We start from the raw sequence: 16,655 nt of genomic DNA, 5'->3' as shown, positions 1-16,655 counted from the left end.
TTTGTATTTAATAGTAGTTATGTTTAAAAGTCCTATAAAAGAATTTCTTAAAACCAGAGATTAAAGAGGGGGAAGTTAGACTTTGAGGTACAACAGCAAGATGAAAAGAAATCTGTTCCCTATGCCCCCAAATCCCAATTAAAATAATCAAAGGAAAAAAATGTTTTTTAAATAAGAATTTATGCTAGATAAGGTAGACTAGGATATGATTAATGGAAGGTAGTATGAGAGGATTTATCATTCTCCTTCATAAGAAAGTGGTATAGTTCTAAGTTAGGGTGATTCTGTCAGAACCCAAATAATATTTCTGAAGTTGGAGAGTTGAGAGCAAGAAGCCAGGTTGGTTCATGGAACAGGTGGGAAAACTTTCCATTTTGGAAATTCTTTCAGCATTGTGGAACAACTACATTGAGAAGCAACTGAGTGAAAAGGTCTAAAGGCAATTACCATTATACAACATAGGAAGAAGTAAGTATTTGGGCCTTTTCCTGCTGAGCCAGACGGTGGCTAGCAACCAAATAGACACCAGATACAGTCCCATCATGTACCCAGAAAGGAGGTCAGGCCAACGAGTAAATTGGGTGTGGAAAAATGATCTTTTCTTGCCGAACACGGTGAAAGGTATACAGAGACAAATGTCCCCAATGAGGACGACCTGCTCCCAACTATTTCCCTCAGTGTACTGGAACACTGAACTAGTAATATAAAGTTAAAGTAGTCAAACCTCCAGCTCTTCAAACTACAGTACAAAGGTGGACATATAACAGTATATAAATGTTAGTACTTATAACAGTATGCAGGTGGACAGTGAAATATATGAGAAGAATATGCTCATTTTAATGGGGCCTATCTCAGGCCTAAGTACACTCCTTCCCCTTGATGTGGGGAGAAGAAAACGAGCAAACATGGGACCTACAAAAGATTCTACAGTGTAAGTGAATGAAAATAACAAAGCTGTGGGCGAAAACACATGTAAAAATATTTGTTATTGAAAAATATTTGCACTCAAAAGATCAAAAATTCTATAAAAGAGATAAAAGATGAAATGTGATTAGAGACAGAGCTGGCAGAATTAAGAAAATCCTGCAGAGAAGCTAACAATTCTATATCCAAATTGGAAACTTCATTAGAAGCAAGTAAAGAACCAAATTGAACCTGCTAAATATATAATTAGTTTTTCAAGTTCAGGGTTACTTGAAAAACTGTTCTATAATACAGATGAAAAGGAAAATGATTCGAAAATTAGCAGCAAAAAGATGATAGATGTGGACTGTAAAAACAACGATTCAACTATTTGGGTCATTGGTGTCCCTCAGGAATAAAACAGAAAAAACAGAACAGCAAAGGAAACAACAATAAGATATACATGAAGAAAGTATTGGAAGAAGAGTTAAGAAAGTATAGGTCCTATAATGTAAGACACTGATAAAACCATAATAAATTAGTCCAAACAAAAATTGTGCAGATCACAGTCTGTGAGTGAAAAATAGGAAAATATAAATTAATAATAAGATGGAAGCAAAAATTCTACCTTCACTAAATAAAAAAGTAAACCTTCTTGAATGACCCTTGAATGAAATAAGCAACCAGAACTGCAATTACATCATTTATTTTTTTGTGGCAACTAATTTTTCATTTATTTTTTTCCATATTGTTTACTTGAACTATTTCTTGTGTATCAAAAATTCTGTTCTCTTTTGGGTTGATTCTGCTCTTTGAAACTTGAAATTACTATCTTTCTGAAATAATAGGTTTTTTTCTTATTTTTTTCTTTGATTCTGCCAACTACTTTTTATTTCATTCTGTGTCCATTTATCTCCTGTTAAAATTTATTATAGAGTTCATATTCGCTCTGATTTCATTTAGAGTGTGAAGTGTTTGTGGTTTAGTTTCTTTTCTTCTTCTTTTTTTTTTTTAACTAGATAAAGAACTTTATTTACCTTTGTTTCAAACTTTATTCCCAGGCTTCTTCAGCTTAATTAGCTCCAAAGAATGAATTGCATATAAGCAAAAACTGAAAAGAGCTGCAGTGTCCAAGGGCTTGGGTTTAAAAATATTAGAGATCTAGATTTTATCAGATCCTTAAACAAAACAATTTTAAAAAGCAGTTATAATATAAAATAGCAGCTCCCAGAAACGTCAAGTTTTAGCTTCTTCCAAAGTTCACCCAATTCAATTTACCTCATTCTTGGAAGACTCCTCAAAACTATCCGCAAGATCTGGAACTTCATCGTCATTGTCTTCTCCAGTAGCAAATGGTGCTTTTCTGTGCACAGATTGTTTGGGCAGAGCTTCAGCCAGTCTCCTGAAACTAGTGAGACTGTCTGCACCAAGCTGGTTTGAGATGCTAGGTAACATTTCTGTCAGCTGCTTTGTCTCAGTGTGGACTGTAACAGTGAAAGTGTTTGGTGCCAGAGATGCCTGAACTTTAGGGTTGGTAAAGTGGATCAGTGTTCCTTGGTTTGTAAACACATTTACTTCTTCAATACCAGAGCTATTGTTTACCTCTAACTTCTTTAAGGAGAACTGAGGTTTTTTATCATCTGCTGTAGCTGTTCTGTGATCTACCTTCTGTCTGGGAGCAGCAACTTTCCCACGAATGTGCACTTGTGCCTGCAGTTTGGCAAGTTTTTCCTGGTTCATGATAGTTTCTTACATCTTGTTAGAGTGGAAAAGGGGCCGTGTGGAGGACTAAGGTTGGCGCTTGGGAGTCTTAGGCAGACCAACTGAGATTAGGCGCACATGTGTGGGAGGCAGTTTAATTTCTTTCTTGGTTTTCTGGGATAAAACTTTCAGAAAAAACTTTATTTTTTGAGCACAGAACTTAGACTTCTTTCATTGGAGACTTTTTTTTTTTTTCTTTTTTAGTTTACTCATTTCTGAAAGGCAGTTCTAAAGTTTTTTGTTTGTCTAAAAATAGAGGTAGGTGGCTTCTCCTTGAACCTTCTCCCTGTCTACCTGGGCTTTACTCTCCTTTTACACATAAGCATGAGGAGCATGGATTATTAACCCCTCAGCAGTTTAGGAGAACTGAGGGGAGAGCAAGGCTGGGTGGGGCCTTTCTAGCTGCAGTGACTAAAGTTTGAGTTTGACCTCCTTTATTTTTTTTCCTTTTTTAAAAATTGAAACATAATTGATTGTACATATCTGTGGGGTGCCACATTGAATATCAATACCTGTATATAATATGTGATGCTCATTCTTCATTCTGTACTTACTAACCCTGAAGGACACCTTTGAATTTTTTTTCTTGAAACATAATTAATTATATGTATTTGTCGGGTACAGATTTAAATATCAATACTTGTGTACAAAATGTGGTGATCAAATCAGGATAATTAGTATATTCATGTTTACAAAATATAATCAATCTTTGTTTCCCTTAACTAATTTCTCACTAACCCCCTTCCCCGTCCCCCTTCCCCTTCCCACACGTAATAACCACAGGTCTATTCTCTGTTTTTTGAAAGTTCAATGTATTATTGTGACTGTTCTTTCTTTCTTTCTTTCTTTCTTTCTTTCTTTCTTTCTTTCTTTCTTTCTTTCTTTCTTTCTTTCTTTCTTTCTTTCTCTCTCTCTCTCTCTCTCTCTCTCTCTCTCTCTTTCCACTTATGAGTGAGGACATGTGGTATTTCTCTTTCTGTGCCTGGCTTATTTCACTTAACATAATTTTCTCTAAGTTCATCCACGTTGCTGTGAATGGCAGAATTTCATTCTTTTTTTAATGGCAGAGTAGTATTCCATTGAGTATATCTACCACATTTTTCCTTATCCAGTCATCTGTTGATGGACATTTATGTTGGTTCTAACTCTTGGCTACTGTAAATAGAGCTTCAGTAAACATGGAGTGCAGGTATGCCTTTGACATGATGATTTCCATTCCTTTGGGTATATACCCAGCAATGGGATTGCTGGATCATATATGGCAGTTCTATCTGTAGTTGTTTGAGGAATCTCCATATTGTTATCCATAATGGCTATACTACTTTACAGTCCCACCAACAGTGGGAGGGTTCTGCTTTCTCCACATTCTCACCAGTATTTGTTATTCTTTGTCTTTTTGATAATAGCCAGTCTAACTGGGGTGAGATGATATCTCCATGTGGTTTTGATTTGCATTTCCCTATACCGAGTAATGGTGAGCATTTTTTCATGTGTCTGTTGACCATTTGTGTATTTCCCTTTGATAAATGTCTATTCAGCTCCTTTGCCCATTTTTTAATGGGGCTACTTGTTTTCTTACTGTTGAATTGTTTGAGTTTTTTGTATATTCTGGATAGTAATCCCTTGTTCGATGTGTAGTTTGGAAATATTTTCCTCCCATTTTGTAGGTTGTCTTTTCACTCTGTTAATTGTTTCTTTCGCAGTGCAGAAGCTTTTTAGTTTGATATAATCTCATATGTTTATTTTTTCTTTTGTTGCCCGAGCTTTTGGGGTCTTATTCAAAAGATTTTAAGTAAACAGCCTAATGCCACACCTCAAAAAACTAGAAAAACAAGAACAATCCAACCTCAAAATTAGTAGACAAAAAGAAATAATTAAGATCAGAACTAAATGAAATAGAGACCCAAAGAACAATACTAAAGATCAACAAAATGAAAAGTTGGTTTTTTGAGAAAATAACAAAATAGACAAGCCATTAGCAAGGCTAACTAAAAAAAGAAGAGTGAAGACCTGAATAACAAAAATCAGAAACGAAAGAGGAGACATTACAACTGATACCACAGAAATACAAAAAATCATTAGAGACTATTACAAACAACTATATGCCAATAAATTTGAAAATTTGGAGGAAATGGATAAATTTCTGGACATACGCAAATTAACAAGACTGAACCATGAAGACATAGAAAACCTGAACAGATCAATAACAAGCAATGAGGTTGGACCAGTAATTAGCAGTCTTCCAACAAAGAAAAGCCCAGGACCAGATAGCTTTACTGCTGAATTCTACCAAATCTTTAAAGAGGAATTAATACCAATTCTCTTCAAACTATTCTAGTTGTATGTGTGCATGCTTAAATTAAACTCTAAATTTTATGCTTTTTTTGCTTAATATATTCTACTTAGAAAGGTTGAATAATGAAAAATGATTTTATTCTAGGAAAAGTTATGATAGTAAAACCAGGGAAGACTGAGATGAATTAAATCTAAGTGCAGAGCAGGGAGCTCTTCTTACCCAAGGCTGGTAACCCAGAAACTGCAAAGGAAAGGGATAGACATATTTGTCTGAAAAATCATAAACAAGGTCAAATATAGAAACAACAGATATAAAATAATCTATGAGGGTACTTCAAAAAGTTCATGTGAAGATTCATATTCTTTTAATTCTATTTTTCCATGAATTTTTAAGAGTATTCTTTTATATAGAATTCTGTAGAATGCTGTAGAATTCTGTGTAGAATATTCTTATAGACTAGATATAGAAAAGTAATTTTAATGCAGAGACCTACAATTGATATCTACAATGTACAATGAACCGTTACCAGTTGAGAGGAAAACAACAACTACTACAACAACCAGTAATAAAAAAGGCAAAGAATATGAAGATGCAATTTCCAGAAGAGCAAATTCAGATAGCCAACAAACATTCAGAGCTGTCTACCTTACAGGTAGTCAATAAGATACAAATTTTGTTTAAATGAGCTACTGGCAATAAATTACTGGAAATTTTTAAAAGCTGCAACACCTGGGCCGAGCCCGTGGCGCACTCGGGAGAGTGCGGCGCTGGGAGCACAGCGACGCTCTCGCTGCGGGTTCGGATCCTATATAGGAATGGCCGGTGCACTCACTGGCTGAGTACCGGTCACGAAAAAGACAAAAAAAAAAAAGCTGCAACACCTGTTGTTGATGAAGGTATGGGTATTTGCTTTGGAAATCCATCTAGAAATATCTATTAAATGCAAAAATACATTTATCCTTTAGTCTATCAATCCTATTTCTATGAATCTATCCCATAGGAAGAAAAACTCCAACAGATGTAAGAGCATATATGCAAGGATGTTATTACAGTATATTTTATAGAGGAAACACAACTGGAAACAGAGTTATTCCTGCCATTTGGCAGAGGGTTGCACAGTGGAATACTATGCAGCTACTAGAACATTTACATTTATGTGTATGTAGATACTTATGATTCTTTATGGCTATAAGAACATGCACAAAAATGTAGTGGATCCCTTACTAGGTTGTTAACAGTTTTTCTATGGGATGGGGAAAGGGACCAAGAAAAAAAAGGAAAGAAAAGGTTGTACTTAAAGTATGTATGATATATTCACATTTTTGTATTTATATATGGTTAATGAATGTATGTATGACATTTTAAAAAAGCAACAAGAGTTGTGGAAGAAGGCATTTAAAAAGAAATAACATTAGGATATCTTGGAGGCCAGAAACCAAGGGCAATACCAGAAACTGAACAAAAATTTGAGATTAATTGAGGAAATTATTTGTGCGGGAGAGACATTACAAATGAAAATTCATAAAAATAAAAACTGTTAAAGATCAAAGGACTATCATACTGGCTCTTGGTCTATACCTAAAGTCAAAGTAGATGATTCAAAAAAATCTTTTATATGTCACTACACCTTGGTAAAAATTTTCCCTACAGGAGTTTTCTAATATAGGAAATGTAATTAAAATTAATTTTCCCCCCCGCCCCCCGTAAAATTAATTTTTACCTAACATTTAAGACCATAATTTTGGTTACTATTTAATAATACATGGCTGAGACTTTTGTAATTTTTTTTACACTAAAAGGAAGCCAAATATCAAAAGACCGTACACTGCAGCAGTAGTGCTAAAGTGCTTTATGTTTATCGATGCTGACCAAGGCTTCCAAAATTTTTTGCTACTCAAACCAGAATAGATCAGAGAAATTTCATAGTTACCCATAACAAACTACCAAGAGATAGTAATCCATGACATGCTATACTCTAGTCTAGTGACATAAGGAACAATAAATACTTGAGAGGTAATCTTTATCAAAGGTAATATCATTTTCACAATTTTTGTTAATATTTTCTTCAGCCCCAGTTTGGCTCACTAATTCAACAAGTATTTATTTAGTGCCTACCCAGTACTAAGTGACCACATCTTGCAGCTGTTAATCACTTACAATTTAGTGGGGTAGGATTTAAATATAACTGCGCAACTGATAGAATGGTATGTTAACCTCTAGATCATGGAATATATTATGGATGTGCTTGGACCATTATGGGATTTCACCCAATTTTTCTTTTTTTTTTTGTCATGGAGGTTTAGTGCCACATTAAAATATATGTGCACTACCGTAGAACTTCAGACAAATTTATTCATCTGAAATTCAAATATTTTCATGTGATGACATTGAATTTTTAATGCATTATGCTTGTCAGTGGTCAGAATCAAAGTCATTGAAACTTTCAAATTGCAAGGGCCACATGAACCCATGGGTTTTGATGCAGGACTTTGGCTCGATGGACTTAGTTTCAGCTTTCTGAGGCAACTCAAAGAGCTGTTGATATGAGGGGTATTAAGTGGGTTACCTTCACTGAGGTCCCCTAGAATGTAGACAAGAGTTTGGGGCTGAGACAAAGACTGTCATCAGGTGCCAAAATCTTCAATAAATATTAATAAGTGACCCAGAGATTCTGTAACTAATTCTATTACAAAAACTTGTATGTGTGTATTTTAAAATCAAAGCAAGCATTATCCTTAAATTCCAGATTTGTGAGGTAACAGGAGTGTATATAGAAAATTATTCAACTAAAATTTATTGAATATTGGGTACCCTTCTAGGAGGTTGGAATACATTAGGAACAAAGCAATGATCTATGTCCTTGTGGAGCTTACATTCTAGTTGGGAAAATGCAGACAGGAGACAAAAAACATACACAGTTGTAATGTATTAGAAAGTGATAAATATATGAAAAAGTAGAGCAGAGTTGTGGATGGTTGGATGTTGGTAAAGATTTTCCTAAAGGATTTAAAAAAAGAAGGGATGGTTATCAGAGTATGCAGGTTTGATGTAGGTTGGTTCGTGACTTTTTGATGTAATCTATTAAAATTTTTAATATGTTAGGGAATGTGCAGTATTTGATTTTTTGCTTCAACTTTGCCATGTGTCTGCTACAAAGGCGGAACATCTTTTGTCATGTAAACAATGCTAAGCAATTATTTTGTGCTGAAATATTTGTTTCTTAATAGATTTTCTGAGCGATCCATTCTGTTTCAAAATATTTTTTCAAGATGGGTTTTCAGAAATTGAAATTGTGGTAGGTGAACTAAGTTTTGATACATCAAAAAGGTGATGTAGACCAATGAAGGATCATAGAAGATTTATGAAAACAAGGAAATATTTTATTTCAGATTGTAGTACTTAAAAGTATATAATTGAATAAAGATCTAAAGCCTATCCAGAAGTTTAGAGATTTCAGTTAGAGAAAAATGTCAAGAGAAAATTTAGATAAGTAAAAGAATTTGGAGACTTAACTGCCTCTTATTTTTTTCTAATTTGTATTTTTAAAAATTTATTATTATTATTATTATTTAACATTCTAAGATGTTCTTGTGGAGCAGTTGAGGGGAGGGGGAAAGGGAAGGGGGAGGAGAATAGGGTGAAAGGTGTAGAAGGGCGGGGGGGTGTGGTCAAGGCCCATGGCACCCCCCTCATTCCAGCAGGGGAGCCCAGGGGGCTTCCGGCAGTGGCTCAGTTGTGTCTGGGCTGGATGCAGATGTCAGGGGGAGTGACTGAGGCCCTCAGCCCCACACCATCCTGGCTTGGGAGTCCAGGGCACTTCCAGTGGTGGCTCAGTAGTTGTCACTGGGCTGTATGTGGATGTTGGGGTGGCGTGGCTGAGGCCCTCAGCACCCCACATCCTGGCTTGGAGCCCAGAGTGCTTCCAGTGGTGGTCTGGTGGTCATCACTAGGCTGGATGTAGATGTCGGGAGGTGTGGCTGAGGCCTTTGGCCCCCACCACCCCAGTTCTGGAGTCTGAGGTGCTTCCAGTGGTGGCTCAGTGGTCATCACTGGGCTGGATGTGGATGTTGGACGGATGCTGCCACACTGGCTCGGGAACCCAGGGCACTTCTGGTATTTCTAGGTTTCTTTGGTGTTAGACCTTTACTGGTTAATATCAGAACTTTGTCTCTGATGTGTAGGTTTTTTGTGTTGTCTTTCAATTCTGTGTTCGATTATTAGCTACCCCCACCACTTACACTCTGCACTGAAACTAATTTGTTGTCCTTTTCTTACTTCTAAAATGGGGGGAGCTTCCTGTGGGAGCCAGCACTTGAGTGCTGTGGTTGAGCTAAATTGCTGCTTTGCTGCTGATTCCCTGGGGAAGGCTTTTTTGTGCAGTTGAGGTTTTAATTGTTGACCTTATAAGCACTTCTGGGTCTTGTGAGGTCTGGTACACCTGGGTTGTGTGGAAACTCTGGTGGTTTGGGTCTGAGTCTTTTCAGCAAACTGTACTGCCTGCAGTTTTATATTCCTGACCAGTCTCCACTGAGTGGGCCTGTGCTGATTGGAGGGTAGATCAGCTGTCCATGCTGTGCCCCAGTGTTCCCCTGGTGGACCCTTCTCCCTTACCTTCCACACTGTAAATACTGCCCATGGGATGGGCCATGTGCCAGTCCTTGCAATGACTCACTGGCCTTTGAGATGCTCCTTTTTTCAGTTGTTTGTGGCCTCTCTCTCCTTTGTGGGTCCATTGGAATCCTGTTAGTGGCCTTGCTGTCCTGGGGGCCACCAAGGCCTTCTTCTTGCCTGCAACCTCCAAACAACTTTATATGAAGGGCACAGCTGCAACTTTTGCTAGCTCTTGCTCTGTGCACTCAACAGGGCCAGCCTTGAAGTGGTCAGGTCTTGAAACTGTTGTAGTCCTTCCTTTCTCTCATCGTGGCTTCTCCTGCCTTCATGACTTCCGTAGGTTTCTCTTCCTCTTCCTGTGAGCTCTAGCAGCACCATCTTGGCAGTCATTGCTTTTTAATAGTTGTAAATTGGTTGATTGTGGGAGAGGGTGAGGATGGGTATCGTCTATTCTGCCATCTTGATCAGAAGTTCCTTGACTGCCTCTTAGAAGAAGTAATCTTACATTTCCATCAGGTACATATATATAGGAGAGGAATTACTCTGAAAATTTTGATAGGTACCCAACTAAAGAATATAAGTAATAGTTTGTCTGACAGTTCCAAGTGATGCTTTGTAGTGCATACACCTAATTTAGGACTGCAGTTGAATGAGACATTATTTCATTTTTAGTCCAGAGTACATGTTGCTGAGAATAGAATGTATGTTTCTTTGAATTTCTCCATCCTATGTCTTCTTTCCTGGTATTCTTGAGGTCAGTTAAGCACAGTAAATAACTGTTACTTAGCAAGCAATCCAAATCACTGTCTTCCTGCCTGATGTAGCTAATACATTTTTAACATAATCTCCAAACTTCTTGTGAAGCTTCCTAATGGATGCCTCATTGGACTGAAGAGCTTTTGGAAGCAAAATAAAATAATCACCTAAAGTTGAATGTTTTTGGATCAAGGTTACTAGGTCGACACTAAATTTAAAACCAGTTTGAGAGACATTTTTTAATGGCATTTAGAAATTATGGCTAAAGGTCAGGCTGTTACATGTGATGTTGCTCAGATCCTTTGATGCTAAAGGTCTGCAATTGACTTATGTGTAAGATATATATTTTTAAAAACATTAACTGTGATTTAAAGTAGCAAGAGACAGTGTTCAGGCCAGGGAAAATAAAATCTCCCTCTCTAGTTTTTTGGTTGAAATGGTTTGAGTTCAGTAATTTTATTGAACCTGAAAAAATATTATTAATAGCTGCCTCTACAAATGGAAATAGGGAAGCTGGCCTCTGTCAATTCCTACTTAGGAGTTTCTGAGATATTTTGAGATTGCAAGAAAACTGTGGATGAAATCCGTACCAATTAGGGATCTTGTGTGTTTGGAACCATTTAAAAATGCTGTGCAGGGCTCAAAGGAATTAATAAAGCATGCTTCACTACAACTACATTATTAATCTCCAAAGAGAATAGATACCAGATGTTCACACTGCCCAAAGGATACCTCAGTGTTCTTGACAGTCTTTAGTTATATTGTCCTTAAATAGATTCAAATTCCTGAAGTTATTATGGGTGATAAGGCTACATGGTTTCTACATTTGAAATTATTAATAATTAATTTTGAAGAAATGCACTATTTTTGATAGGCAGGAAAAATAAACATATGTTAAATTAGATATTTGCAAAAAATTGGCCTAATGCAAAATAGTGGAAATTTTTTGCCTATTTTAAAAAAAAATTTCTTCAGTTGGCCCAATGATAGGCATATCCAAACTAAATTTTTATTTTATTATTTTTTTTTCTTAAACAAAATAAATTTATTTCTCACATTTCTGGAGGCTTGATCTAAGTTCTAGATCAAGGATCCAACTGATACGGTTCCTGGTGAGGACTCTCTTCCTGGCTTGCAGATGACCATCATATTTTTTTTTTTATTGTGGTGAAATACATATAACATAAAACATCATCTTAACCATTTTTAAATCTACGGTTTGGTGGTATGAAATACATTCACATTGTTGTGCAGCTATCATCACCTTCTAACTCCATAACTTTTTTCATCTTGTAAAACCAAAACTCTATATCCACTAAATAATAATGCTCCATTCCTCCTCCCCCCAACCCCTGGCAACTACTGTTCTACTTTTTGTTTCTGATTTTGGCTACTCTAAGTAGAAAGTTATTTTCTTTTAGTTAAGTCCAATTTTGTTGGTAAATAGTGAAATATGTTATGATGTTTTCTTTAATTCATTCGTTCATTCATTCAAGAGATATTCCCATAAGCTAGGTGTAGAAGATGTAGTAGTAAACAAAGCAAACATGATTTCGTGGTGCTTAGTGAAAGAAGTAAACATTAATTTTAAAATATCCATATAAATAAGTAATTACAAACCAAGATACATGGTTTGAAGAGAAAGTAGTGGGTGCTGTGAACAAGTTTGACATAAGAACCTGACCTAGAGTTAAAGCTCTTGATTCATTTCTTTAACCATGTTTATTGAGCACATACTTTGTGTCAAAAAGCAAAACAGATTACAATGGTCATTTAAGGCATTATACCCATGACTCTCAGTTTGGTGGAGCACAAGATATTAGGAACAACAAACAACCTAAATATAAACTAAAAATAAAAAAGATTCTTTTAGTGTTTCTTCAAATATAGTGATTTCTGTTCAATATCCTTAGGAGCATTTGAGTGATGCTTAAGATTTTTTAGCATGTCTAAATATTTTCATATCAAGAATTTTATTGCAAAAATTCCATTAGGAAAGTAATATTGTAACATTTTAAACACTTTGAAAAACAGAGAAAGGTGGGATGAGTGGGAGGGAAACATAAAATCCAAATTTCTTAACACAAACATCATTGTGTTCTCCCTGTACCCATCAACCTATTTTACCTTCCTTCCCTGCCAGACTTTGTAAAAGAGTGGTCTTTGCTCACTCTCTCCACTTCACTGTGCTTTTCAGCCTCACACTAAATGTTGACTTCAACAGTGTCTTCTCAGATCTTATTTAATTTGTCCTTTCTGTAGATTATGTCACTGCTGTCTGCCCTCCAACCTTAAACAGTTTTTTCTCCTTATTGGACTCTGTCCTGGTTCCCTTGTCCTCTTCGTATTTCTTGACATGCTCTCTTTTATTTCCTTCACTGACTCTTATTCCTCAGCTCAACTTTTAAATGCCTGTCTGGTTCTCCTCTGCTGTTATGTTCACCTCCTAAATATGCTTATCCATGACCTTACTGTCTTTTATATTCTAATGACTTTCACATCTGTATCTTTAGCTGAGGTCTTCCTTCTGAGCCCACATATCCCTGTGCTTACACAAAAGTTCCACAAGAAACTGATTTTATTATTTTCCCTGCAATAATGTATGTCTAGCATGATCCAGCTAGTCATACAAGCTGGAAACCTGGTAATAATTTGATCCTGTCCTTCTGCTTCATTTCCCCACATGCATTACAGTCACCAAAATCAGTGAATTCTGTTTTCTTACTGTCTCTATACTCTCTCCTGCTCTCCAATCCAATTGCACATGTATTCATTTAGAGCTTCATCAGTTCTTGCTCCAGTATATAGTCTTCCATCTGATATACCTGTTTTCATGTTCCCTCTTATTTCTCACCCTCCAGCCTGCTTCCAGAATCATCTTCCTAAAACACAAGTCTGATCTGCTTAAAAGCCTGCAGGTGGCCCCCAATCACTATATTATCCAAAATGCCCCTGGCAGCAGTGCCATCCCCTTTTAAAACTACTGGCTTATTTGACAAGAAAATGAAAAAGCAAAGTAACTGGTAACCAATATAGAATTAATGCTGAATAATACATTGCATTTAATTTTATGAGCATTTCTTATCTTCATAATATTTTAGGGTCTATATATTTATTCTAATTTTATATGTATTCTAAACTTCCTGCTTTTAGGATAAGTATTTTAAATACTATTTTTATTTTAGGTGCTGCTTCCTAAAGCTAAATGAAGTATGAGAGAATGTTTGCCAAAACCAATGGTTTCCTTTTTGTCATAATTACTGTTAACCCCTTTATCTTGACTGTAATAGTTTGCCTCTTGAGACTATTGCTTATTTGCAGTAATGAAATCATGCCATCAGCAAATAGGGGGATACTTGTCCTTGTATTTGCAATGGCAGGAGGGCTGAAGTACAATTAATTTTCAGACTGTATCAAACAGTCTTAAAAAGTGGTCTTAGAAATTTCTTCCTCTGAACCGTCAGTGAGGAGACTTCTGACTTGCCAGTTCTAACTCAGATGGCATTGCACATGTCATAAAATTAAGTGTTAATCTCATACGGTTAGCCCATAATCAGTTTTTAGCCACAGAATTAAATCTGAGCCTATTTAAGCTGCTAAACATTATATTGACTTTGGTATATTTATCAGTAAGGTAAAAAATAATAATAGTGTAATGTGGTTAGTGGAAAATTATGATGCCTAAAATCTGTTGACTCTTCACATAAAATATAAGATCGAGAGACTAAAATCTGCAGTTTATTAAAAAGAAATCTTGGCTTTTTGCTCAAGATGATAGACTGAACATTCATGTTTGTTTCATCTCTGTCCCAAGAGTATCCTTTAAAATGAGAGTAAGAAAAAGAAGAAAGAGAAGTTGGAAGAAAAGTAGTAAAAGGAGACGAAACCCATTGCAAAGAGAACTGGAGTGGGGTAGGGGGTCTTTAGCAGACAAGGACATTTAAACAGTTTTTTTAAGGAAAAAAATGGGTGGAAATGCATTAATGGATATGACTGATTAAAGAAAACTGCAGTCCAAAATATTTACAAGAGTTGTTGCAGATTCCCTGCAGAATTACAAAGAGGCTCAGAGCTCAGAATTGGCAAGAGCAAAATTGTGTGTGTGTGTGGGGCGGGGGGGGGGCGTTGCTGACAAGAAATTGTTAATTGAAAGTTTAAGAACAGCTAGATCACTTTTACATCTTCCTCACATTCATATTTAGAATGACAGATCATCAGTTACACATAGGAAAAAAAAAACCTGGAAGAGTGCTCTCAAGACATTAAACAGCCTGTCTGGGAGAACTGGGGCTACTACAATTCCTCATTCAAGTATTCAGGGAACCCCAGGACAAACCCTTGTCTGTCAGTGAATGATGACAATGTTTCCAGAGCTCCCAGGCAACTTTTCTATTCAGAGGTAAGATCTACTGAGGAAACTATACTATACCTGATAGCAGAGGAAACCTACATCAGAATCTTAGGATAACTGACTCAAGCCTCCATTCTTAAATAAGAACTGTTGATCAAGGATCACCAGAGACATAAGAAGGAAATCAAAAGCTAAAAGAAAAAACCAAAATAAGAACAACTGCCTCAGAAAAAGCAGAGATATTTTAGAAAATAATAGAAAAACCAGGACTTCCAGTCAAGATAGCAGAATAGACGGTTCCCAGCATCACTCTCTCCCACAAATCAACCAATTTACAACTATAAAAAAGCACGACAGCCAAGCTGGGGCTGCTAGAGCCCATGGGAAGAGGAGAGACCTATGGAGTGCATGAAGGTGGGAGAAGCCACAATGAGAGAAAGAAAGAACTGCTCCAATCATTTCGAGTCCCAGCTACTTCCAGGCTGGAGCTGCTGAGCACATGGAGCAGGAGCTGGCAAAAGCTGCAGCTGTGCCCTTCGGATGAAGTTGCTTGGAGGTGGCAGGGGAGAAGAGGGCCTTGGTGGCCCCCAGGACCCACACAGGATCAAGGAGCCACAACAACTGAAAAAAAAGAGCCACTTAGAGGCTGGTGAGTCATCGCAAGGGACTGGAGCATGGCCTGTCCCATGGGAAGTGTTTGGAGCAGGGGTGATGGGGGAGATGGGTCCACTGGGGAAACACTGGGGCACAGCAAGGACAGCTGATCTGCCCCCCAATCATTGTAGGGCCACTCAGAGGAGACTGGTTAGGAATATTGAACTGTAGGGGGTGCAGTTTGCTGAAAAGACTCAGGCCCAGACCAGAGTTTCTACACAACCCAGGTATACCAGATCTCACAAGAGCTGGAAGTACCTATAAAGTCAACCATTAAAACGTGAGCTGCACAATAAGCCTTCCCTAGGGAACCAGCAGCAAAGCAGCAATTTAGTTCAACCACAGAGCTCAAGTACTGGTCCCCACAGGAAGTTTCCCCATTTTAGAAGTAAGCAAAGAACAACAAATGAGTTCCAGTGCAGAGTTTAAGTGGTGGGAACAGCAAATAATCCAACACAGAACTGAAAGAAAAAACAGAGTACCCACAACCAGAGACAAAGTTTGATATTAACTACTAAAGGTCTCATTTCACCAAAGAACACCTGTAACACTTAGAAGGACCAGAAGTCCCCTGGGCTACCAAACCAGAAAGGGGGGAGGGTCGGGGGTCTCAGCCATGCCCCCCAACACCCACAACCAGTCCTGAGGGTGGGGGCCTTGGGTCTTGGCCACACCCCCCAACATGCACAACCAGCCCAGTGATGACCACCAAGCTGCCACAGCTGGGGAGGTGGGGGGCCAAGAATCTCGGCCATGCCCCCCCGGCACCTGCAGCCAACCCAGCAATGACCACTGAGCTGCAGCAAGAAGGGCCCTGGGTTCCTGAGCTGGGGTGGTGGGGGGCAAGGGCTTTTGCCACACCCCCATGACATCTGTACCCAGCCCTCTGATGACTAAACCACCACTGGAAGCCCCCAGGTCTCCCCTGTGGGAACAAAGAGGGGTGCCACAGGCCTCAATCCTGCTCCTCACCCTTCCTTGCTTTTCCATTCCATTTCCTTCCCCTTTCCCCTCTCTCCCTCCCTCCCAACTGCTCCACAACATCATAGAATGTAGAAGAAAAAATATTAATAAAAAAATATAAATAAATAAATAAATAATAAAGACAAATAAAGCAAAAAAAGAAAGAAATAAAAATATAGGCTCATGGGGAGCCTCAGGCCTCAGCCACAGCCCTCCAACACCCACAACCAGCCCAGCAATTACCACCGAGCTGCTGCAGGAAGCGCCCTGGGTTCCCGGGGTGTTGGGGGGTGGAGGGCTTCAGCCACACCCCTATGACATCTGCAAACTGGGCCACTGCTGGAAGCCCCCTGGTCTCCC

At 37.9% G+C, this 16,655-nt stretch overlaps 1 protein-coding gene and 1 pseudogene across 2 annotated transcripts in view; one reads left to right on the top strand and one right to left on the bottom strand.

Annotated features, from left to right (window-relative positions):
• MSRB3 (methionine sulfoxide reductase B3) overlaps positions 1-16,655 on the top strand; it is a 198,488-nt gene that overhangs the window by 164,215 nt on the left and 17,618 nt on the right. The gene's annotated exons all lie outside the window — the stretch shown is intronic.
• Positions 2,173-2,658, bottom strand: LOC134361130 (transcription factor BTF3-like; annotated as a pseudogene).

The sequence above is a fragment of the Cynocephalus volans genome, chromosome 12 (genome assembly GCF_027409185.1).
Source record: "Cynocephalus volans isolate mCynVol1 chromosome 12, mCynVol1.pri, whole genome shotgun sequence".
Classification (NCBI taxonomy): domain Eukaryota; kingdom Metazoa; phylum Chordata; class Mammalia; order Dermoptera; family Cynocephalidae; genus Cynocephalus; species Cynocephalus volans.
This window is presented reverse-complemented; position numbering and strand designations above follow the sequence as displayed.